We start from the raw sequence: 19369 nt of genomic DNA on the forward strand, positions 1-19369 counted from the left end.
GTTCTGACACACGAGCGTGCAGACCGCCGAGGAAACCCAGATCCAGAAGACTCTCCTTCAGCTGGAGCGCCGTGTGAGCAGCGTCCGGAAGAGCCTCGCCCCACAGGAACAGCCCAGGTGTTGGAAAGAAGGAGAGGGAAGGGTTGGTAACAGCTGTTCATTGGCTCCTAATCGTCCTCATCATCATCATCTCGTCGTCGTCTTCATCATCCGCTTCTTTTTTTCTCTTCTCACCCTTTCCTCCCTGCTCTTCTTCTGAGAGAGAAAAAAAAACATTAATACTTCATAATCACTCACACGCTGAAGGAAGCCATGCTCATTCTGATACAACTCACCTTCATCATCATCATCATCATCATCGTCGTCATCATCTTCTCCATCCTGACCGCAGTCTTCCTCCTGAAATAGATGAGTGTGTGTCATTAAATCAGTTTTCTGTTGTGAGCAACACTCGAAAGTCGACTCGTACCTCCTCCTCTCCACTGCCCTCCTCATCATCCTCATCTTCATCATCCTCTTCATCAAACACCTCCTCCCTCTTCCATCCTCAATCCTCTCTCCTTCTTCTCCATCTGTGTTGAAAGAGACACGAATGAGCATCATCCACCCCCCCCCCCCCAAAAAAAAAAAACCTGAAACCTGAAACCGAATGCTGTCCACACCGACCTTCATCCTCGTCATCGTCGACTCCGTCAGCTTCTCCGTCGGAGTCTGACGCCTCGCGGTCCTCCGTGTCGTAGCCGTCCAGGTACGTGAGCTGCGGCAGGAGCCGGAACACGCTCTCTCGGTAATCGTTCAAGTTTGTGACTTCGCAGTTGAAAAGGTCGAGGCTCTTTCCGTGTCGTAGTCGATTTCTTCTTCAGAGGGAATCGATCAAACACAGAAGCGTACAGTCAGGGTTTCGCTTTCAGACTGGAAAACTCTAATGTGTGAAGGGCATGGGAACAGGAAGTCTGTACAAACCAGGGGCTCCAGCGTGCTGATGTCTTTCAGTTTGTTGCCGCTCAGGTTCAGATGGGTGAGATTGGGGAGTTTTTCAGCTAAGACATCGAGGCAGCCAGAGATTCTGTTGTCACTGAGTTCCAGCTGAGAATTAAAACACACACACATCAGAACACACACACACATTTCCCACCAGAGCCCAGACTCAGGAGTGTGTGTGCGCGCTCACCTTTTTAACAAGTTTGCCGAGCTTAGGAAGATTGGAGACCGAGAGCAGACCCACGTTTATCAGACTCAGAAACTCAAGATTCACAAATTCTGCTGTGAGGCCTTCGATTTTCCCTTCATTTGATCTGCAGTTATCAAGAACGAGCTCTCGCACCTAGAAACCACCAGCAGGAGGTAACACACACACACAGAGAGAGAGAGAGACACACACACACACACACAGAGAGAGAGAGAGACACACACACACACACACACACACAGAGAGACAACACCACCACTCACACCACATGCTACACAGAGAGACACACACACACACACACACACACACCCACAGAGAGACACACACACACACACACACACACACAGAGAGAGACAAACAACCACAACACACAGAGAGAGAGAGAAACACACACACACCAGACGCAGAGAGAGAGACACACACAACACACACACACACGAGAGAGACACACACACACCCACACACCACACAACACACACACCACACACAGAGAACACACACACGCACACACACAGAGAGAGAGAGAGACACACACACACACAGAGGAGAGAGACACACACACACACACAACACCACAGAGACAGGAGAGACAAACACACAGAGACACACACCACACAGAGACACACACAGAGAGAGACACACAACACACAGAGGACACACACAGAGAGAGACACACACACAGAAACAGAAACACACAGAGAGAGAGAGACACACACACAGAGACACACACAGAGAGAGAGACACACACACACACAGAGACACACACACAGAGAGAGACCCACACACACAGAGACACACACACACAGGAGAGACACACACACACACACACACACACACACAGAGAGAGAGACACACACACAGAGACACACACAGAGAGAGACCCACACACACAGACACAACACACACACACAGAGAGAGACACCAACACACACACAGACAGAGACACACACACATGCACGGACACACACACACACAGAGACACCCACACACACAGAGAGAGACACACACACACAGAGACACAGCACCACACACACACACACACACACACACAGAGACAGACACACACACACACACACACACACACAGAGAGACAGAACACACACACACCACACACACACAGAGAGAGAGACAGCACACACACACACACCCACACACACAGAGACAGAGACACAGACACACACAGAGAGAGAGACCACACACACACAGAGAGGACACACACACACACCACACCCACACACAGAGAGACAACACACAAACACAGGACACACCACACACACACACACCACACAGACACAGAGACACACACCACACACAGAGACACACAGACACACACACACACACACACACACACAGAGAGAGAGACACACACACACACACACACAGAGAGAGACACACACACACACCACACAGAGAGAGAGAGAGACACACACACACACAGAGAGACACACACACACAGAGAGGAACACACACACACACAGAGAGACACACACAAACACACAACACACACACACACAGAGAGAGAGAGCAGTTTAAACACGGGGAGAAGAGTTGCTGAACTGGGGAGAAAAACAGAAAAAGTGACTGATGTGTGTTTGTGTCAGTGATGAGAACTCAGAGCATCACAGCAGGACAGATCCCGCGCGCCAAACTGCACACGAGACCGGAAGCGGCGTGACGTTACTCCGCTGCGGAAGACGGAGACGGGGCGGAAGTTCACAGCGAGACAAAAATGGAGAGTTTCTTTCTCTAGTGACAACATGGCGCCTCCTCGGAGAGCATAGCGACAGAAAAACTCTCACGACGCTGTCGTAACTCTGGCAGGATCGTATTTGACGCGACGTTTAGTTCGTTTTTAAACCGAACCGAAGCGTTTCCGGCGGATTGAGGAGACGCACACGCGGCTTCCCCGCTTTCTCTCTCTCTCAGATCCGCGGCGCGTCTCCGAACACGTTTAGTTTCAGATCACATCATTAATCGTGTGAAAATCATCATCGCGAGTATTTTGTTGAGCGTTTCGTTCGGTTTGAGCGCGCTGCGAGTAATGGCGGGAATCTGCGCCTCGAGTAACAATGTATCCGACAGAACACGTGTTTAATCTGACCGTCTGCAGTCTGAAGAAGTTCTTTATTTTAAATATGTTTCATATATTTGAAAAGCCTCCGTGCGCTTCAGAATAAAACTCTCATGTTCGTCAGATTATATTTAGTTTAGTTTATTATTAGATCATCGCAGTAAAGGAAGAGCGAGCTTCAGAGACTCATGTTCGCGGCACACATGCTCATCACGGGGAAATAAACCCTCACATAAATATTCCACCACGCAGAAGTTCACGAAAACAAGCAGATATTACTCGTAAAGCGTGATCCAGCACGGATACTCCAATACCGCCTTCATCTCTCCGATCTGGAGTATAGTTACTCAGCACGACTTCAGTCTGTGTCGTGTCAGATCAAAACACGCGAGGCGAGCGCTGAGACTGTGAAACTTACTCTCTGCGGGTCTTACACTCGTGTGCAGACACACACAGCTCTCGCTCGGCTAACTTCAGTACTGTTAGCATGTGTGAGCACCACACTCGAGCTCTGCTCAGCATTACTCACATCAGACGGAGTCCTGTTCCTCAGCTCCAGATGAATCCTCTTTTTCATGTCCATAGCGCCCCTCTGACTCTTCCGTCTTGGGTCCTGGAGGGGTTTCTGTTCAGCCCAAAAGGTGGAGAGATGAGGAGAATATGGGACTGTAATGATCTGATCTGAGCCCAGCGCGAGTTACTCTGGAGGAGCAGAAACCATGAAGGAGCATATATAGCTCAACAGCGCACCTGCGGCCCGCGGCGCGCACTGCAGCACACGAGAGCGCTGCGCAGTAGAGTATGCGCTGCACGTTAACAGAGCCGGACAGACTCTCACCTACACACACACTCATAGAGAGACTCTTCTCACCACACACACACACACACACACACACACACACCACACACGGAGAGCTCGTCTGAATGCTGCACTTCAATCTTTACGCCTTTTATATTTTTGGTGGAGTGTGCCCGTATGTTTTTATTTCATGTAATCTTTTGTCTATATCTTATCGCTAAAGAACGGTTAGTCTCACGAGCGTCAACTCATCGCGTCGTGACTTGAGACAGTTGCGTTTCGTATCGACAAACACAGCGCCCTGTTTGCTTCGGTCTAGGCCTCATCATTATCTGACAAGTGCTTCTCTCTGCATTAATCTCCCGGGATTCCCCAGCGATTTGTAAATGAATTAAGTTTAGTACATTTTCCGCACGTTCCTGATCGCCTTTTGAGCAATTGCTTAGACGCACAAAAAACAGACTTTACATTTCTAAAACTCATTGATGTCATGTCTCTTGCTGCATAAGACTCCGACTTCCGAACTTATTTAAAAATAAATATCATGTAATAGAGCGTTAATGAATGAACTTTTTTTGTAAATTGTCAATCCATATTGTTAGGTTTCAGGATTTTATATGACCACAAAATATGTATAAAGATGATTCTCGAGTGTTATGACAAATATACAGGATGATATTGATGTTATGCAGGATGTGTGTGTAAAAATGACCATAACCAGGTCCTTCCCCGTTATAATACAATGTATCTATTCACTGTAAACTAACTTTGTATATCGGTGTGTTCTGGGGCTAACATGCAATGCAAAACATTTCTCATGTTCAGCCACTGCAGAGAGGACAAACTGTGTGCTTTTCTTTTAATAAAATCATTTATACGGTATAAATTATCACATACTGTTATATTAGTGCTTCATATTGTTTAAACAAAATGTTGCTGTGTACTAGGAACTTGCCAGAAGAGGGCATCCTTTTGTTTCTTGTTTTCTACTGGTCAGATTTCTCTTACCTTTCTAATATCAGAGACACTAAGGGGTTATGATAACAATTACAGAAGCATATGGCAAAGGAGAGTCACTTTACATTAAAATACTAGCCAGTCAAGAACCGAAGGCGACGACGAGCGATTGCAGTGGTGTTTAGGATACACCTTACAGTTCTATATTTCAAGAGAAAAACATATTGACTCCAGTTCACTAGACCTGAACGGAGAACCGGGATCAGACGCTTTGCTCTTCCCAGATGAGCTTCATCAACGATAGTTACAACGCGTTGCAGTGTGTGACGCCCAAGCCCTCACCCAGCCCACTGGATGCAGATGTTAAAGTCGTCTATACCTTTTGTGTCATTATGTCCAATGATTGCAGAGTTGCACGAGAGAATATTGTAGTATATGTAAATACAAAACAACCTCAAAACTGCAAAAACACCTTCCATGATGGCCTCTCGGAACTGCTGACATCCTACAAAGACCGGGAGGGGCTTTTCCTCATGAAGTATAGATGCTGTATTCCAACACATGCAGTATACTTCTTCAAGGCATAACCTGGATAATTAAAAATGTGGAGGTCAGCAATACAGAGGCAGAGAAGAAAATCTGCGGCGTTCATTCAAATGGAAAAAGCCCTGCTAGGATGGAAGTGTCACTATTCATTTCAGTTAAGTATAAAGTATGTGTTGTAGTTAATGAAATTAAGCTTACCACGAGCTGAGTATAAGCAGATTGTGCTGGGCCGGAATCAGCCGAGAGAGGCTCAAGGTGTCGTTCGGGACACGATGAATTGTCAAACACACCCAGGAAAGGGGAGCAGGGAGAGATTAACATGGTTCCTGTTACGACGGTGTCAGAGCCTTTTGATTATTCAAATAACATGGAAATACGTAATGCAGAAACCAGACTTTTAATGTTCAGGCTTCACTTTGAGACTGGTTTGTTGTTGGTGGGTGTTAATCCTGAGAGACAGTTAGTGTGTGAGGATTCATTCATCCTGAGAACAGAGGGAACAAGGGACTATCATCTATGTTTTGAGAGGCCTTAAAAATAAAGGTTGCTTCACTGGCATCAGTGCAGGTTCCATGAAACAAAACCCTCGGACAGTCAATGGAACAAAATATTCCCCCCCTTTATATATGGAAAACGGTTCTTCAGAGAAATGGAAAATGTTTTCACACTTTTTTAAGAGTGTGTGTGTGGTGGGGTGTGTTGTGTGTGTGTAGTGGTGTGTGTGAGCCATGGCTTATGTTTTAACAGAACACAACCAGAACAATGGGATAAGAGAGACATGCAAATGGGATAAATTGTAGCAACCTGTTGAAATGTTATGAGAACTCATGAGAACTTTAGGAGAACGTTCTCTTGGGACCCAAAACATTTTCACTAGAGCGTCTCCGGAAAGAATGACAAGATCCTCGGATTATACACCAGCATGAGTCAGTCTCCAGGTACATGATTCAAACCTGATGTCTTATATGATATTGATTTTACTGATCGATTCAGCTAGATGTTGTGCCCGAGTCAGGAACAGCCGTGGGTCATCACTCGAGGCACGACAGGACTAACAGTCACAGCGTCATTCCTGTCTTCCGTCCGGGCCAAGTTCCTCCATTTGCAAATGAGATAAGAGCACAACTGCCTGCAAGATGCTCGCCCAGCAACACGGCAATGTTTAAACCAGATAATTTACCTCGCAGATGCCGGAAAAGTTAACACCACTGTCATGTCAAATGCTTCATATTTCATGCGACAGGACGACAAGCATGTAACAGACGCTGGGAGAAACAGATCCTGCCCATCTGGAAGAGAATGACTCTGATGAAGGTAACACTTTGGATTTAAAACTTTGTGATGAAAGAAGAGCTTTTGACTGCATGTGAATTTTACTCGAGTGATCTAGTTTATTCATAGTGACCCGTGTTGTAAGTAAAAAAAAATCCGACGAACAAACAGAAACCATTTATATGTACCCTTTCATTTTTAGGTCATAAAAAAAGAATATTCATTTACAATTTTTTTTTGCAAATGATAATGAGAATATTTGAGAAGATTTTGCTCTAGTGTAACCAAGCCAACAGGGAACCTTTCTCATAATGATGTGAACAAGTGTTCTCTTTCAATAATAAACAAAACATTATTGATACAGCACTATATGCAATGGTTGTTGATGCTGTTTTTTTTACACTGATATTTCTTCGTTGGAAGTTCATCTAATGTTTTAAAATAGCTACAAGAACATTAAAAATTAGCATTTCTGTACATGTTTGATTAAAAGACTTGAAGGTTCCCCTTAACGAGCTGCCTAGCCAAGAAGAAAAAACGCTTAAAAATCTGGAATGTGTTAATAGTTCAGAGAAACCCGATGAATAAAACCCTTTAGAGCAAAATGGGGAACTGTAGCAAAAATGTAGTTAGATATATCGGGTGCATTTGTATTTCTTATGAAATTCCAGTAGCTCTGGACACGCTGCGGGTGGTTTCCTCAACTGTTAAGCGCACTGACAGGTTGATCTGTTTCAGGTGGGATTCGCTCTCGCGGCTGAGAGACAGAGCGACCTGCTGGAAGAAAACGAAAGCAAGAGGCAGAGGGAAAGAAACCTACCGGTGGGTTTGTGGCTAAAGATAGTGGCTGAGCGAGGCCGGGTTGAAACTACTGGGGAGCGAGCACCTGTTCACACAGTCATTCATGTCACACTGTGATGTTGTGAGGCACAAACTTGGGTCGTTATGTCCCAATATCCAAAACAGGGCTCAAAGCATTGGGAACGAACCCCGGTGAAAAGAGGAGCAGCGGTGCCCCGGGAATGAAAGGTCGACCAATGAAAAGCAGAGTGCGTGGATTGTTCCAGAAGGATCAGGCTCAGGAGGAAACAGAATGCATGTGGTCGTCACAGAGCCTGCCCTGCCCACGATCTAGCAGAGAGCGCTGGATCATGAGTTGCCACAATCCTCTGGAAGGCTTTCTGATTGAGGACCCAGGGGCACGAAGAGGAGAAGAGAGCGTCGTCACTGATGCAGGGTCTGTGTGTGAAATCACGTTACGGTCAGTTCATATTTCTACAGTATTTATGTAAGTTGATTCGTCAGAACAAACGTAGTGATGTCCGGTGGCTTTAGGGGATGTTCCTGAACAGCGTCAAGAGCTCGAGGAATCCTGCAGCTCCTGCTCAACCTGATGATCCCACTGTCTTTTCTACAGGACGAATGGGTTTAACTACCCAATCTACCGCCTGACAACAAGAACAAATGTGAATACCGATATAAAATCACACAATTATCCATGTGTATATGACACTCATCAGTCCTATACAAACAACTCCAGATATCTATTGTTAATAATACTAAAAATAAAGAACTATAAACAGCTACAGTTATAGCTCTTTCTGATGCCCTGACTAGTAGTGTAACGGAGAATGCGCGGAAACTAGGAGCCTTAGCAAACAAGAAGTACACTGTTTAAGGGGGTAAGTAGAAATTTATGACAGCGACATAAGCGTCTGTTTAGTTGGTTGTACAAAAAGCGCTACACTAACTGTTTAGAAAATTGAAAAGGGAGCCTGTTAGTAATTTGGGTCTTTGCTCTGCAGTCATTATCCACTGGATTCTTAAACGACGTTATAATGAGAATCAATCTGATGTACAGAAGTTTAATAAAAACCAGGAACAACACAAACCTACACGAGTTTTAATAAAACATCAAATTGTATTAAATTATTGAAACTAATTTAATACAGCAATACAATACAACTATAAATACAGTTTGTTTTGGCTGAAAATAATAGTATTTGGGCTACCATTCATACAAGTAAATATCTTAAAGTGTTTTTGGAAAATTACATTTTCATCTGGTGTCGAGAACAATGTTTGTTATTTTACAGCTGCTCTCAGTGCAGGACAGCAAATACAAAAAATTACATTTAGTTCCGTCACCTGAAATCAATAAAACAGGATTAAAAGGGTTAATACTATGACAGTTAGGTCAAAAGTTTGGAAACATTATTATTTTTAAGGTTTTTGAAAGAAGTTCTTCTGCTCATCAAGCCTTGAGATTTATTTTGATTTAAAAAAGTATCAGAAAAAAAATGTAATATTGTGATATATTATTGCAATGTGTAAAATAATAGTTTTTAAATTTATTATACTTTAAATATTATCATTTATTTCAGTGAAGCAAAAGCTGAATTTTTAGATTTGATATCACATGATTCTTAGAAATCATTCTAATATGATGATTCATTATTCAAGCTGGGAAACAGTTCTGCTGCTTAATATTTTTTCAGAACATGTGATACTTTTTTAGATACTTTTGAATAAAATAAAAAAAAAAAAAAAAAAAAAAAAAAAAGAAGCTATAAGTTTTTAAAATATAAATATTTGTGTAATAACAATATACACTACTGGTCAGTAATTTGGGGTCAGTAATTTTTTTCTTTCTTGTTTTTTTTAAAATAAAATCAATACTTTTATTCAGCAAGGAATGTGTTAATTTGATAAAAAGTGATAGTAAAGAAAATATATTATTAGAATATATATTATTAGAATTTTTTATTTTTATTTTGAATAAAATGCAGTTCTTTTTAACCTTTTTATTCATCAAAATATATGAGACAGCAGAACTGTTTCCAACACTCATAATAAATCAGAATATTAGAATGATTTCTAAATGATCATGTGATAGACTGGATGTTACATGTGACACTGAAGGCTGGAGTAATGATGTTGAAAATTCAGCTTTGCATCACAGGAATAAATTATGTTTTTAAAGTATATTCATAATAGAAAACTATTATTTTAAGTTGTAATAATATTTCACAATATTACTCTTTTTTTCTGATATTTTGATCAAATAAATGCAGGCTTGATGAGCAGAAGAGATTCTCTCTTTCAAAAAACATTAAAAATAGTAATGTTTCACAAACATTTTGACCTTTACTGTATATATATATATATATATCTATATATAAGTGTGTGTGTGTGTGTGTGTGTGTGTGTGTGTGTGTTTGAGGGTTTATGGCTGAGTTCCAGTGCGTATCCAGCAGGCGGCGCTGTGAACACGCAAAGCAGAGAAGAAGAAGAGCTGCTGTTTCCGGTGGCTTTATCCAATCAGGTGATCGTGCGTTTATTTTGAACGCGCTACTGGCGGTTAAACGGATAACGCCTGTTTCTCCCTCAGGATTAAAGTAAACAATAACGCTCAGAAAAGCGCGTGTGATCCGCAAAGGTAAGAGTTCAAGACAGAACGCGCTTTAATATAAATAAATCAGTGATAATAGTTTGGGTTGTCCGGTTAGTCTGTCGAAAAATAAAGACTCCAGAATGGTGAATCTTTGAAAACATGTCATCGGTCCGCGGCTCGTCGAATGTGAGTAAAACATTACTCGCTTAATGATTAAATCCGATCTGACAGTTTGAGCTCTAATCAGTGATCAGGCATTGTCACGTGCTTTATTTCAGCCCAGAGTTCCGCCTTCAGAGATGTCACGTTTCAGAACAATGCTGAATTTAAAGGACGGTCCTTAAAATACAGGTTTGAGATGTTCCTTCACTGCTCTCGGATTGCTTTTTTTAACCTTGACCTCTGGTGACCTCTGCTGCCATGTCTTGTTTTCTTCCAGGCTGAAGTCGCTCCTGGTGAAAAAGCTTATTTGCAGCGGAGATGAACCCGAAGAACAACATCAGTGATGTGGTGTTAAAGTCCTTCGTTGTGTCTTGAAGGAGAAGTCGCGGGTTCAGGATGAAGCTGTTCTCGTCAGGCGTCTGGAAGGAGAGGAAGACGTCTCGTTCGATCCCTCGTGTGTTCCGCGGAGAGGTTCAGGTTTCATCCCTTCTCATGACGGAGCTCGCAGCAGGAAACCCTGGAATACTCCTGTCTGCACAGCTGCCTTCGCATCAGTAAGCGGGTCAGCCTTTGGGTCGCGTTTCTACTGTGTCCGCGTGCATCTCCACGCGGAAGATCCTGGAGAACACAGTGAACCGGGTTTATCAGGATCAGGAGGACTCTCTGAAGGACGGGCGAGGCGGTCCAGCGGGAAGGAGAGATCACATTTAAAGGCTTTGGTTGCTCTGGGGGGGAGATGGAGATTGGGATGTGTCAGAGAATGTCTGTGAAGCCAGCGGAGAATCTCACAGAAGAGCAAAGTGTGTGTTGTTTATATGACGTCAGTGCGGATGATGCCTCGGAGCTCTGCTGCTCTGACTCCAGGAAGCACGCGTGGACGATCACATTTACTGCCGCGCCCGAGGGAACGCACGGCTCGGTTCGAACACACCGAAGCCGACTGTCCTCGGTAGGCAGTGGTTCGGGAGCTCTTCGGGGGATTGGGGGTACTTAGTGAGCTTTCGGAGAAGTCCGGAAACACAGTGGGTCCCTCGGCGTCCCCTCCTGGAAACACTAAAGAGTCGAGCCGACAGGAGAATAATATGGAAAGTTCAGGACGCGCTGTACATTAAGCAGCCGCGATGACCATCTGTCATGACTAAAACCCTCGATCTGCGAATAGATCGGGGAGAACGAAGATGCGGTTTCTAATTTTGAGCAGAACCTTTATCCTCAAGGTGCCTTTTTCTGAAATGAGAAGCCTAGGACCCAGCGTTCTCAAAGATAAGACACCGTGTTTGGAGGAAGCGGAGATCGACGTCATGCGGTTCTGTGATCGTTCTGCTGAAGCTGTGTCTGAGTGTGTCTGGAGGGTTGTTCACAGGTGGTGAGGATCGGTGGGTATTGTGATGAGTGACAGCTCGGTGGGGATTGTGGCGAGGCATCTGTGCCCCGAGCTCCCGGAGAGTCCGCTGCACTCCACATCGCTGGCTAACGATGATTATGCCTGCACACCTGTTCCTCAAGACCCAGCCCAGAAAAAGGACATGGGACTAAAAGAGGCTTCCGCTTGACCATCAGCAGCTGAAGAACGCCCCTCAGGTTTTTGGTGACGGGCCTCTCAGGAGCAGCTCAGACAGATGGTGAGGAGATGTTGATGGCTGCGCCGGGAAGGTGTTTGCTCGTGCTCCAACAGCGGTGGAGATGCAGCGCAGCGTCGTCTAAGGAGCCCCGTTTCAGCAGGACGGAGCGCCGCAGCACTAATACCTCCACTTGGCGCTCGAGGTTTCCGATGCCTGCACTTCGACTGACTCTCTGCTGTGGAAAAGTAAGTCAGATAAGCGCGAGTTGTCTTCTCTCCGTTGATGTGGTCTGCATCGTCTCTGTGTGTCTCGTGTCTGTGCAGCCTGACTCCTGGAGATCTGGAGCACGTGTCTCGTCGGAGTTGGAGCAGAGATTGACTTCCACGCTCGTCATGGTGGAGGTTCTTTCCCAGCAGCTCACTTATGCACGGGCTCCGCGATCCCAGCAGAGACGCTTCTCCATCAGACCTCAGAGAGAAACTCATCCAGAGCCGGACCACACAGAGCTCACACAGGTGCGCACACCAAGCACCTCCAGCAGGTCTAGGGATGTTTCAATATGTGGAACAGTAAAGGGAAGTTCACCCCAAAATAAACATTCTGTCATCATTTACATCAGATGAGTGTCTTTGTTCTGTTGAGAGAAACGCTGAAGAAGATGTTTTTGAAGATATGTCGGTAACCAAATAGTCATTGACTTCCGCGAGAATTGGAAAAAGTTATATACATTTGCATTAAATCATAAAACAAAATCCAGAAAAAAAAAAACTTAAAAAAAATTTTTTGGGGAAAAAAAAGACTTCGATTAAAAAGTATGTTACTTTTTAAATAAACAAGTCATGTTTTAAATTCATTCTCGATGTCTAGCAAACATGTTGAATGCATGTTCTTCTCCATTAGTGGTGAGAAAATAATTTGATAGATATCGATATAGAATGATGGAGAATATATTGTGGTGATAGTTTGTTTGTTATCAGTATTGCTCAGACCTGATCTCCTCACTGAGCGGCTTCAAGCGCTGTGCTGACTTCACATCAGAAACATTTTGATGTCGCGGGCAGGAGCGCTTCGACTCCACAGAAACCATTTAGGAAGAAAAGCTGGTTGATTTTCTTCATCTTGTCTTTGTTTGGCAGAATGGGGCCGATACAGAGATCTGTATGGCATTGCCCTGGAGAGGAATTCAGAGTCTGGAGCATGATCAGGAGCTTCTTCTCAGTTTATATGACGGCGTTCAGGCAGTGAGGACTGGGATGGTGAGAGACCTACAGTTTACCATCTTAGAGTTACACCGCGTTACAGACCTGGGGTGTTCGGGTTCTTCCACAGAATTCGTTTAAGTCTAGCAGGAGGATGCCATCTTCAAGATGGAAAACAGATTGGTGATTCAGTTAATGTTGATCAGGAAACTTTATCTAGACAGGTAAGTCACTGTTTATTTTCCACTGCATTTTGTCAGCTGAGATATGTGTCACAAAATCACGACTCGTACGTCTGTGTGTAGCTCAGTCAGATGAAGTGTGTAGTGGAGGAATTTACAAGGAGAGGCGCTGCTGGAGGATGGAGCAGAAGATGAAAGACATGGACTATCGCATGGATGAGGCCCTAGAGCAGACAGAGAGAAGCGGTGAGAGGACATTTCTGTTGGTTTTAAGAACACAAGATAATTTTTATTAAAAAGGAAAATTCACCCAAAGAAAAATGAAAATGCGCTCCAGTTTCTCCAACAGACACTGAACTGAGCCAACATTTCGACTCGATATGAGCATCGCGTGAACCCAACACATGATCTATAACTGTGTATGTGATTAGATAAGCGAACTCGGTGAACTGAACCAGTTCATTGAATCAAACTGTCTGAAAAGAATCAGTTCCACAGAATCTCCTGTTTGAATCTCTGGATCAGTTTCTCACACAGACTCAGTCGATTGATTCGGCTTCATTAGACCTCAGTATATCATCAGGGAGACATGGATATTCATTTAGTGTTCCTTGATGTGCTTTTTGACTCTCAGAGTGATGGTATCCATTGACTTGCATTTTATGAATCACCAAGGCTGACTGTTTCAGCCAAAAATCTCTCATTACTGGTCTACTGGAAGAAAAAAGTCACCTACATCTTGGATGGCATTTTTAATATCCTGTTGACCTCTGCCTCTTATCCTGTTAGGTCTGTGTTTGTGTGCAGGCCTTCAGCGTTACGCAGCAGATGAGGGACTGTCATGCTGCTTCGGGTGGCAGAGCTAGAGCACACTGCTGGGTCTCACCAGGAGCTGATGACCCGGCTCTTAAACTGGCCTACCACCATCACTGGTCCGTTTGCATCCCGGACCCACTATATATGAAAATATAAGGTTGCTGCTAGCTTAGTAGTGACCACAGACCGTCTGGAAGTGAAGGCTTGCTTGAATGTGTGTGTGTAATGTCCTTGCTGTGTGAACTTCCCAAAGGTTGAACTGAGCAAGTCATGCATGGAGTCCATCGGTGCTGCAAATGAGCATTTGAGAAGGAAGCACGAAGATCACACGAGCTTGTTAGCGGAGGTGAGACTTCACATTTAAACCATCAGTGCGCATTGTGTTTAGATAGTATCAAAGTAACAAATCTGCCTCCTTTTCCTCCATTGAGAAGCTGAGAAAGGCTCAAAGAGCTGATTGGGAGGATCTGAACCCAGTGCTTCTCCAGCTCCGTCAGGAGGAGTGTGGCTGCTGTGGGAGAGCAGAGGACAGCATCAGGCAGAGAGAGAGACCGAGCCGTGGGCCCGAGAGAGACCTGGTTAGACCGCACCACTGACATTTAATTAAAGTTATCTCATTATTTATTCATTCCCGTTTCTGTACCTGTATCAAACCTTAAAGGAACCCCTCCAAAAAAAAAACAGTAAGAAGAAATGTTTTCTGAAATTATATAATAGTTTTGTGTAGAAGAACATACGAATATGTGGAGAACAGATCCAGTGATCTTATATTTGATTTTAAAATCGGACCAAAATCAGTCTGATGTATGTGTGGTCACATCATCCGTTGTTAAATCAATATTCAGGCTCACGTGAGGATGAAAGATTTCCCCACGCTGTTGGTTTTATTGAAAGTGACTCGATGTGTGAGCTGTGCTACAGTATTGATAATAGAAATGTTGTTTTTTTTTTCGCTCGTCACTGGTGAATTAAAGTCTTATTTCGACGGTATTACGCTTATGTTAATTCTACGATATTATGACATTTATGTTGTGCAGCCTTACACCACACAAATCCAGTTTTCTGTAGAACTGACTGCCCACACTGTTAAGACTTTTATCATTCGAGTGATGAAATGAAATCTGTTTGTGAAGACCGTTTGATCAGTATCTGATATCACAGAGCTGAAAACAATCAAATAAAGAGTAACGACAGCATGGATCCATTGAATCATATTCTGTGTCCGTAACTGCACTTTAAGACATAACTGTGAGATTGCATTATTTATTATTTCTATACATTGAACTTCATGCATTTACTGCAGTCTGTCTTTTTATCTCTGTTTCCGTGCATGTCCAGATGGAAGCTGAGCTAGAAGCACAGCAGAGTCAAGCTTGCGTGATGCCAGGCAGCAGGTTTCAGACTTCAGCGCAGCAGAGCATCATGACTTCAGGTGGGACAGTGATTTGGCTTATTCCCCGTGCGGCCCCGGTCGCTTGGTCTGATTGTGCTGTGTGTGTTGGGTCAGAGATGTCTGTGATGAGAGAGCAGCTGAATCAGGCAGAAGAGGAGCGCTTTCAGCTGCAGAGAGGAGGAGCACTGAGCTCTCAGCCACCGCGTCTCCTCCACGCTGGCCTCCTACACCTCCCTGGAGCAGACCCTCAGCTTCCCAGACCAGCAAGTATGCAGCAGCTGATTAGTTCATTTCAAACCAGGCACACAATGAAAATTGCTTTTCTCATATTCTTGAGAATACCTGCGTAAAGCAGGCTATAACATGTTCAGATGTATTGATCATGGGAGCAGTCTCCTGCTTCATTATTTATTATTTTATTTTTTTGCACAACACCATCAGATCCAAAAACAGTTTGTCAGATATTTATAATAAATACTGGCAAAATAATTGTTAATTATGTATTGCATGTACCAGCTTCTTTGGTGTTCTGATGTTGGAAATAATTGAGAAAATGAGGGGAAATAACACCTAAATAATAATGTGAAATTCTGAGGGACCCTTAAACTATAGCAGGTAAACTTTTTTTGCTGAAATTATAAGTTCAGATGAAGCCATTTGAAAATTCTCTTAGAATTAGCAATTTTATTCGGCCTGCTTATGTTCAGTAAATTCATTTTAATGTTGAAAGTTTCTTCTCATTGCTTAAAGTGAAATAACTTTTTTGCTGATTTCAGAAGAAATTCAGATGGCTTTTAGAGGTTTTGCATCTGAACTCTTCAAATGTTGACATGTAATATGGAAGCCTTTTAAAATGAATCGTATTAAATGGGATAGTTTGCATCCTTCACTCAGCCTCTCTGTCTTTAAACCTGTATCATTCATTCATTCGTTTCTCTGCAGGACACACTAAACAGATATTTAGCAGAATATTTTAACATTAAGCCCCATTGAGCTGTACTTACACTGTATGAGCGAGAAACAAAAACAACAAACCCACAGAGACGTGGTGTTCCACAGAAGATATAATGAATGTGGGTTTGTTGCAGTTCTGTATTCTGATATTATTTTCTCCTTTAGGTTGCAGCAGTCTGTGTTTGATGCGCAGCAAGCTTCAGAGAGAGCGAACCGGTATGTCTTCACATTTTCATCCCTGTTCTGTTGAGAATTGTACAGAATGGACTTTTGAATGGAATGCTTTTGTCAGTGTGGAGGAAGCGCTGGAGACTTCCAGGAAGCAGCTGGAGGACTATGAGGACGCTCTGTCGCAGAGAGAATCCCTGATTAAAGAGCTGCACGCTGAAGCTGAGATGCATCACCACCAGCTCGGTCTGCTCACTCAACTGCAGTCTGAACTGTGCAGTGCCAGAGAAATGAGCGAGGTGAGGACCGTTATTAGACGTTACACCGAAGCCTTATTACTGAATGTTCTCAGTGCTTCAGCTACGCCGCTTACTCCCTCAAGAGCAGAAGTGTGTTCGTTCTCTCAGTTCTTGCAGGCGGAAAACGACCTGGCTCGGGATCAGACGGAGGAGAGTGAGAGACTGCTGCGGGGCCACGTACAGAGCCTGAGAGAGAGAGACTCGGAGTGTGAGGACCTCAGACTAGCGCTGGAGCAGCTCAGGCTGGAGAAGGACTCTCTTCAGGAGGAGCTGGACAGCACACGAGACAAAGCGCGCAGCATGCTGCTGGAACAAGGAGAGCAGATGGCTCAGGCGTCCGAATGATCTCGTGGTCCTCAACCACAGAGTCTGCCGTCTCACCGGCATCTTGAAGGAATCCCTAGCCTCCGAGGTACTTGAGGTCATCATCTACTCAAGGCTAGAGATTTAATAGAGTTTGGCTTGGCTAGTCTCCAGCCTTGATTTGTGTGAAACATTATTTTAATATTCTGTTATAGTGTTTATTAATAGCTTGAATGGGCTTTTATGTCTATTTTAAATTTTCATATTACGTTTCAGTAATCTGGTTGTGTTTTTGTCAGTTTGTCACTGGTTGGTTGTTCTTTAGTGTTTAATATCTAAGATTAGTTCTGGGTTCTGTAGTGCATCCCTCCTGTCTGCTATCAGTGTGCTGCAAAAGAGGAATGAGCCAAAGGCTTTCTGATAGAAATGATTAAATGATTTGTTTCGCTCTCTTGCACTGCTCAGGAGTCCGAGAGCTCTGATAAGACATCGCAGCCTCTCAGACATCCCTCCAGCTCTTTTGTGGGTTCTGTGATGGTGGCCATGATGAAGACGGCGTCTCCTGAGGGTTCAGGTGTGTTAGAGTTCACCGCTTGTTCGGAAGCAGTTCCAGTGCTGCATAATTTATTGAGGATCTATTCCTGTGGTGTCAAAGGTTTCTGGTTTGTAAATAATCACAGACATGTTGTGTGTGAGAGACTGTAGTGGTGAGTAGTTTATTGGGCTGTAGATGTGTAGATTAAAAACATGGCATGGAGCTCCACACAGAACTATTTTGATGTCAGCTCTGTTAAACTTGTATTCAGTTTTTAATAGTCAATTTTCCATCAAGAGAACACAGATGAAAGCAGCCCTCTTAAGTCGTCTGATGTTTTGCAGAGGAGCAACAAGAAGGCATCGTCAGTGAAACCAGCGCTTTTACTCGAATACCACCATCCACACACACCAGAAGGGAGAGGTACGTCCATCTCCAGATGAAACACACTCCAGTATAGATGCGTGAGATGGTTCTGTTGATCCTCTCTCGTGTGCTCAGAGGAGAGGCGGAGCCGTATGGTGGATCTGTTGTGTGATTTAGGTGAGAGCGTCTCAGATCTCCAGCTCACTTTAGACCAGCTGAGGGTCCAGAGAGACGCGGAGCAGCAGACCGTGTGAGTTCCTCAACCTCCGGGTTACTCTGTAGAAGAGTTTCTGCTGTATGTGGATAATATCTGTTCATATTTACCGTGCATATAAATATATAACATTGGACATGCTTTGAGCAGTTCAGCAGTAGATGAGACGCCTGTAGTGTTACGTCACATTAAACACAATATTATTCAAAAGGGTTTGTAGTTTGGTTTTTACTCGAATCAAAAATGAAAATGTCCTCATGTCACTCTGAGACTTTTCTTCTGCAAGACACAAAAGAAGATATTTTGAAGAACAGTGGCAACCAAACTAAATTGTTGGCCATTAACTTCCATTGTAAACAAAAACGTATATTTCTGAGAGTGACGTCTTCAGTGTTCCACAGAAGAAAGCCGGTCGGACTGGTTAGGAACATCACGAGTAAACTGACTCCCGACGCGTTCCAATTTTGTGAATCACACGAGCCACAGAAGACATGCATTTTGTAAATTCTGTTATGCACAGAAGAAGTCTTTAGATCACAATTAGGAGAAGAGTGTTATGGATAAATATATTGAAATGAATTTACATCTTTGACAGGGAAACAACACTTGCGTTTTTGATTGTACGAGAGAATTTTTAATTTAAGTTCCAGTTTCATTTGGGTTTCTATTTGAATATTGGTTCTTAAAAGGTAGCCTTTCAGGGTTGCGCAAAAGAAACTCAACTTAAGCGATTAAATGTCGCTTGTCATTAACAATTCAGATATAAGTGTTTGCAAGGGTAAATGGATTCTAGTGCCACAGAGAGGAAAAGGGAGCAGTGTCGGTCTGGCATTTCAAAAGCCATATTCATCCGTATAAACACAAATGTAGATTTTAACCGATTGTATCTGTATAACAGAGTTCACGCAGTGTTGTTCTTTCTATCTGATATTTCCTCGCCCCAGTCTTTCTTCTTAAAACGGAATACTTCCACCTGCTGTTTCAGAGG

The 19369-nt window shown here is 43.7% G+C and overlaps 1 long non-coding RNA gene and 1 pseudogene across 1 annotated transcript; one reads left to right on the forward strand and one right to left on the reverse strand.

Annotated features, from left to right (window-relative positions):
* The window catches only part of LOC122146691, a 4075-nt pseudogene extending 91 nt beyond the window's left edge, over nucleotides 1–3984 (reverse strand).
* An 11737-nt stretch (nucleotides 3985–15721) lies between these two features.
* On the forward strand, nucleotides 15722–18745 carry LOC122146692. The gene is made up of 7 exons (XR_006161208.1): nucleotides 15722–15809; nucleotides 16662–16712; nucleotides 16789–16963; nucleotides 17072–17375; nucleotides 17732–17840; nucleotides 18146–18224; nucleotides 18303–18745. It is a non-coding gene; the product is annotated as an uncharacterized LOC122146692 (long non-coding RNA).
* The last annotated feature ends 624 nt before the right edge of the window (nucleotides 18746–19369 follow it).

This window comes from Cyprinus carpio, chromosome A1 (genome assembly GCF_018340385.1).
Source record: "Cyprinus carpio isolate SPL01 chromosome A1, ASM1834038v1, whole genome shotgun sequence".
In the NCBI taxonomy this organism is placed as follows: Eukaryota; Metazoa; Chordata; class Actinopteri; order Cypriniformes; family Cyprinidae; genus Cyprinus; species Cyprinus carpio.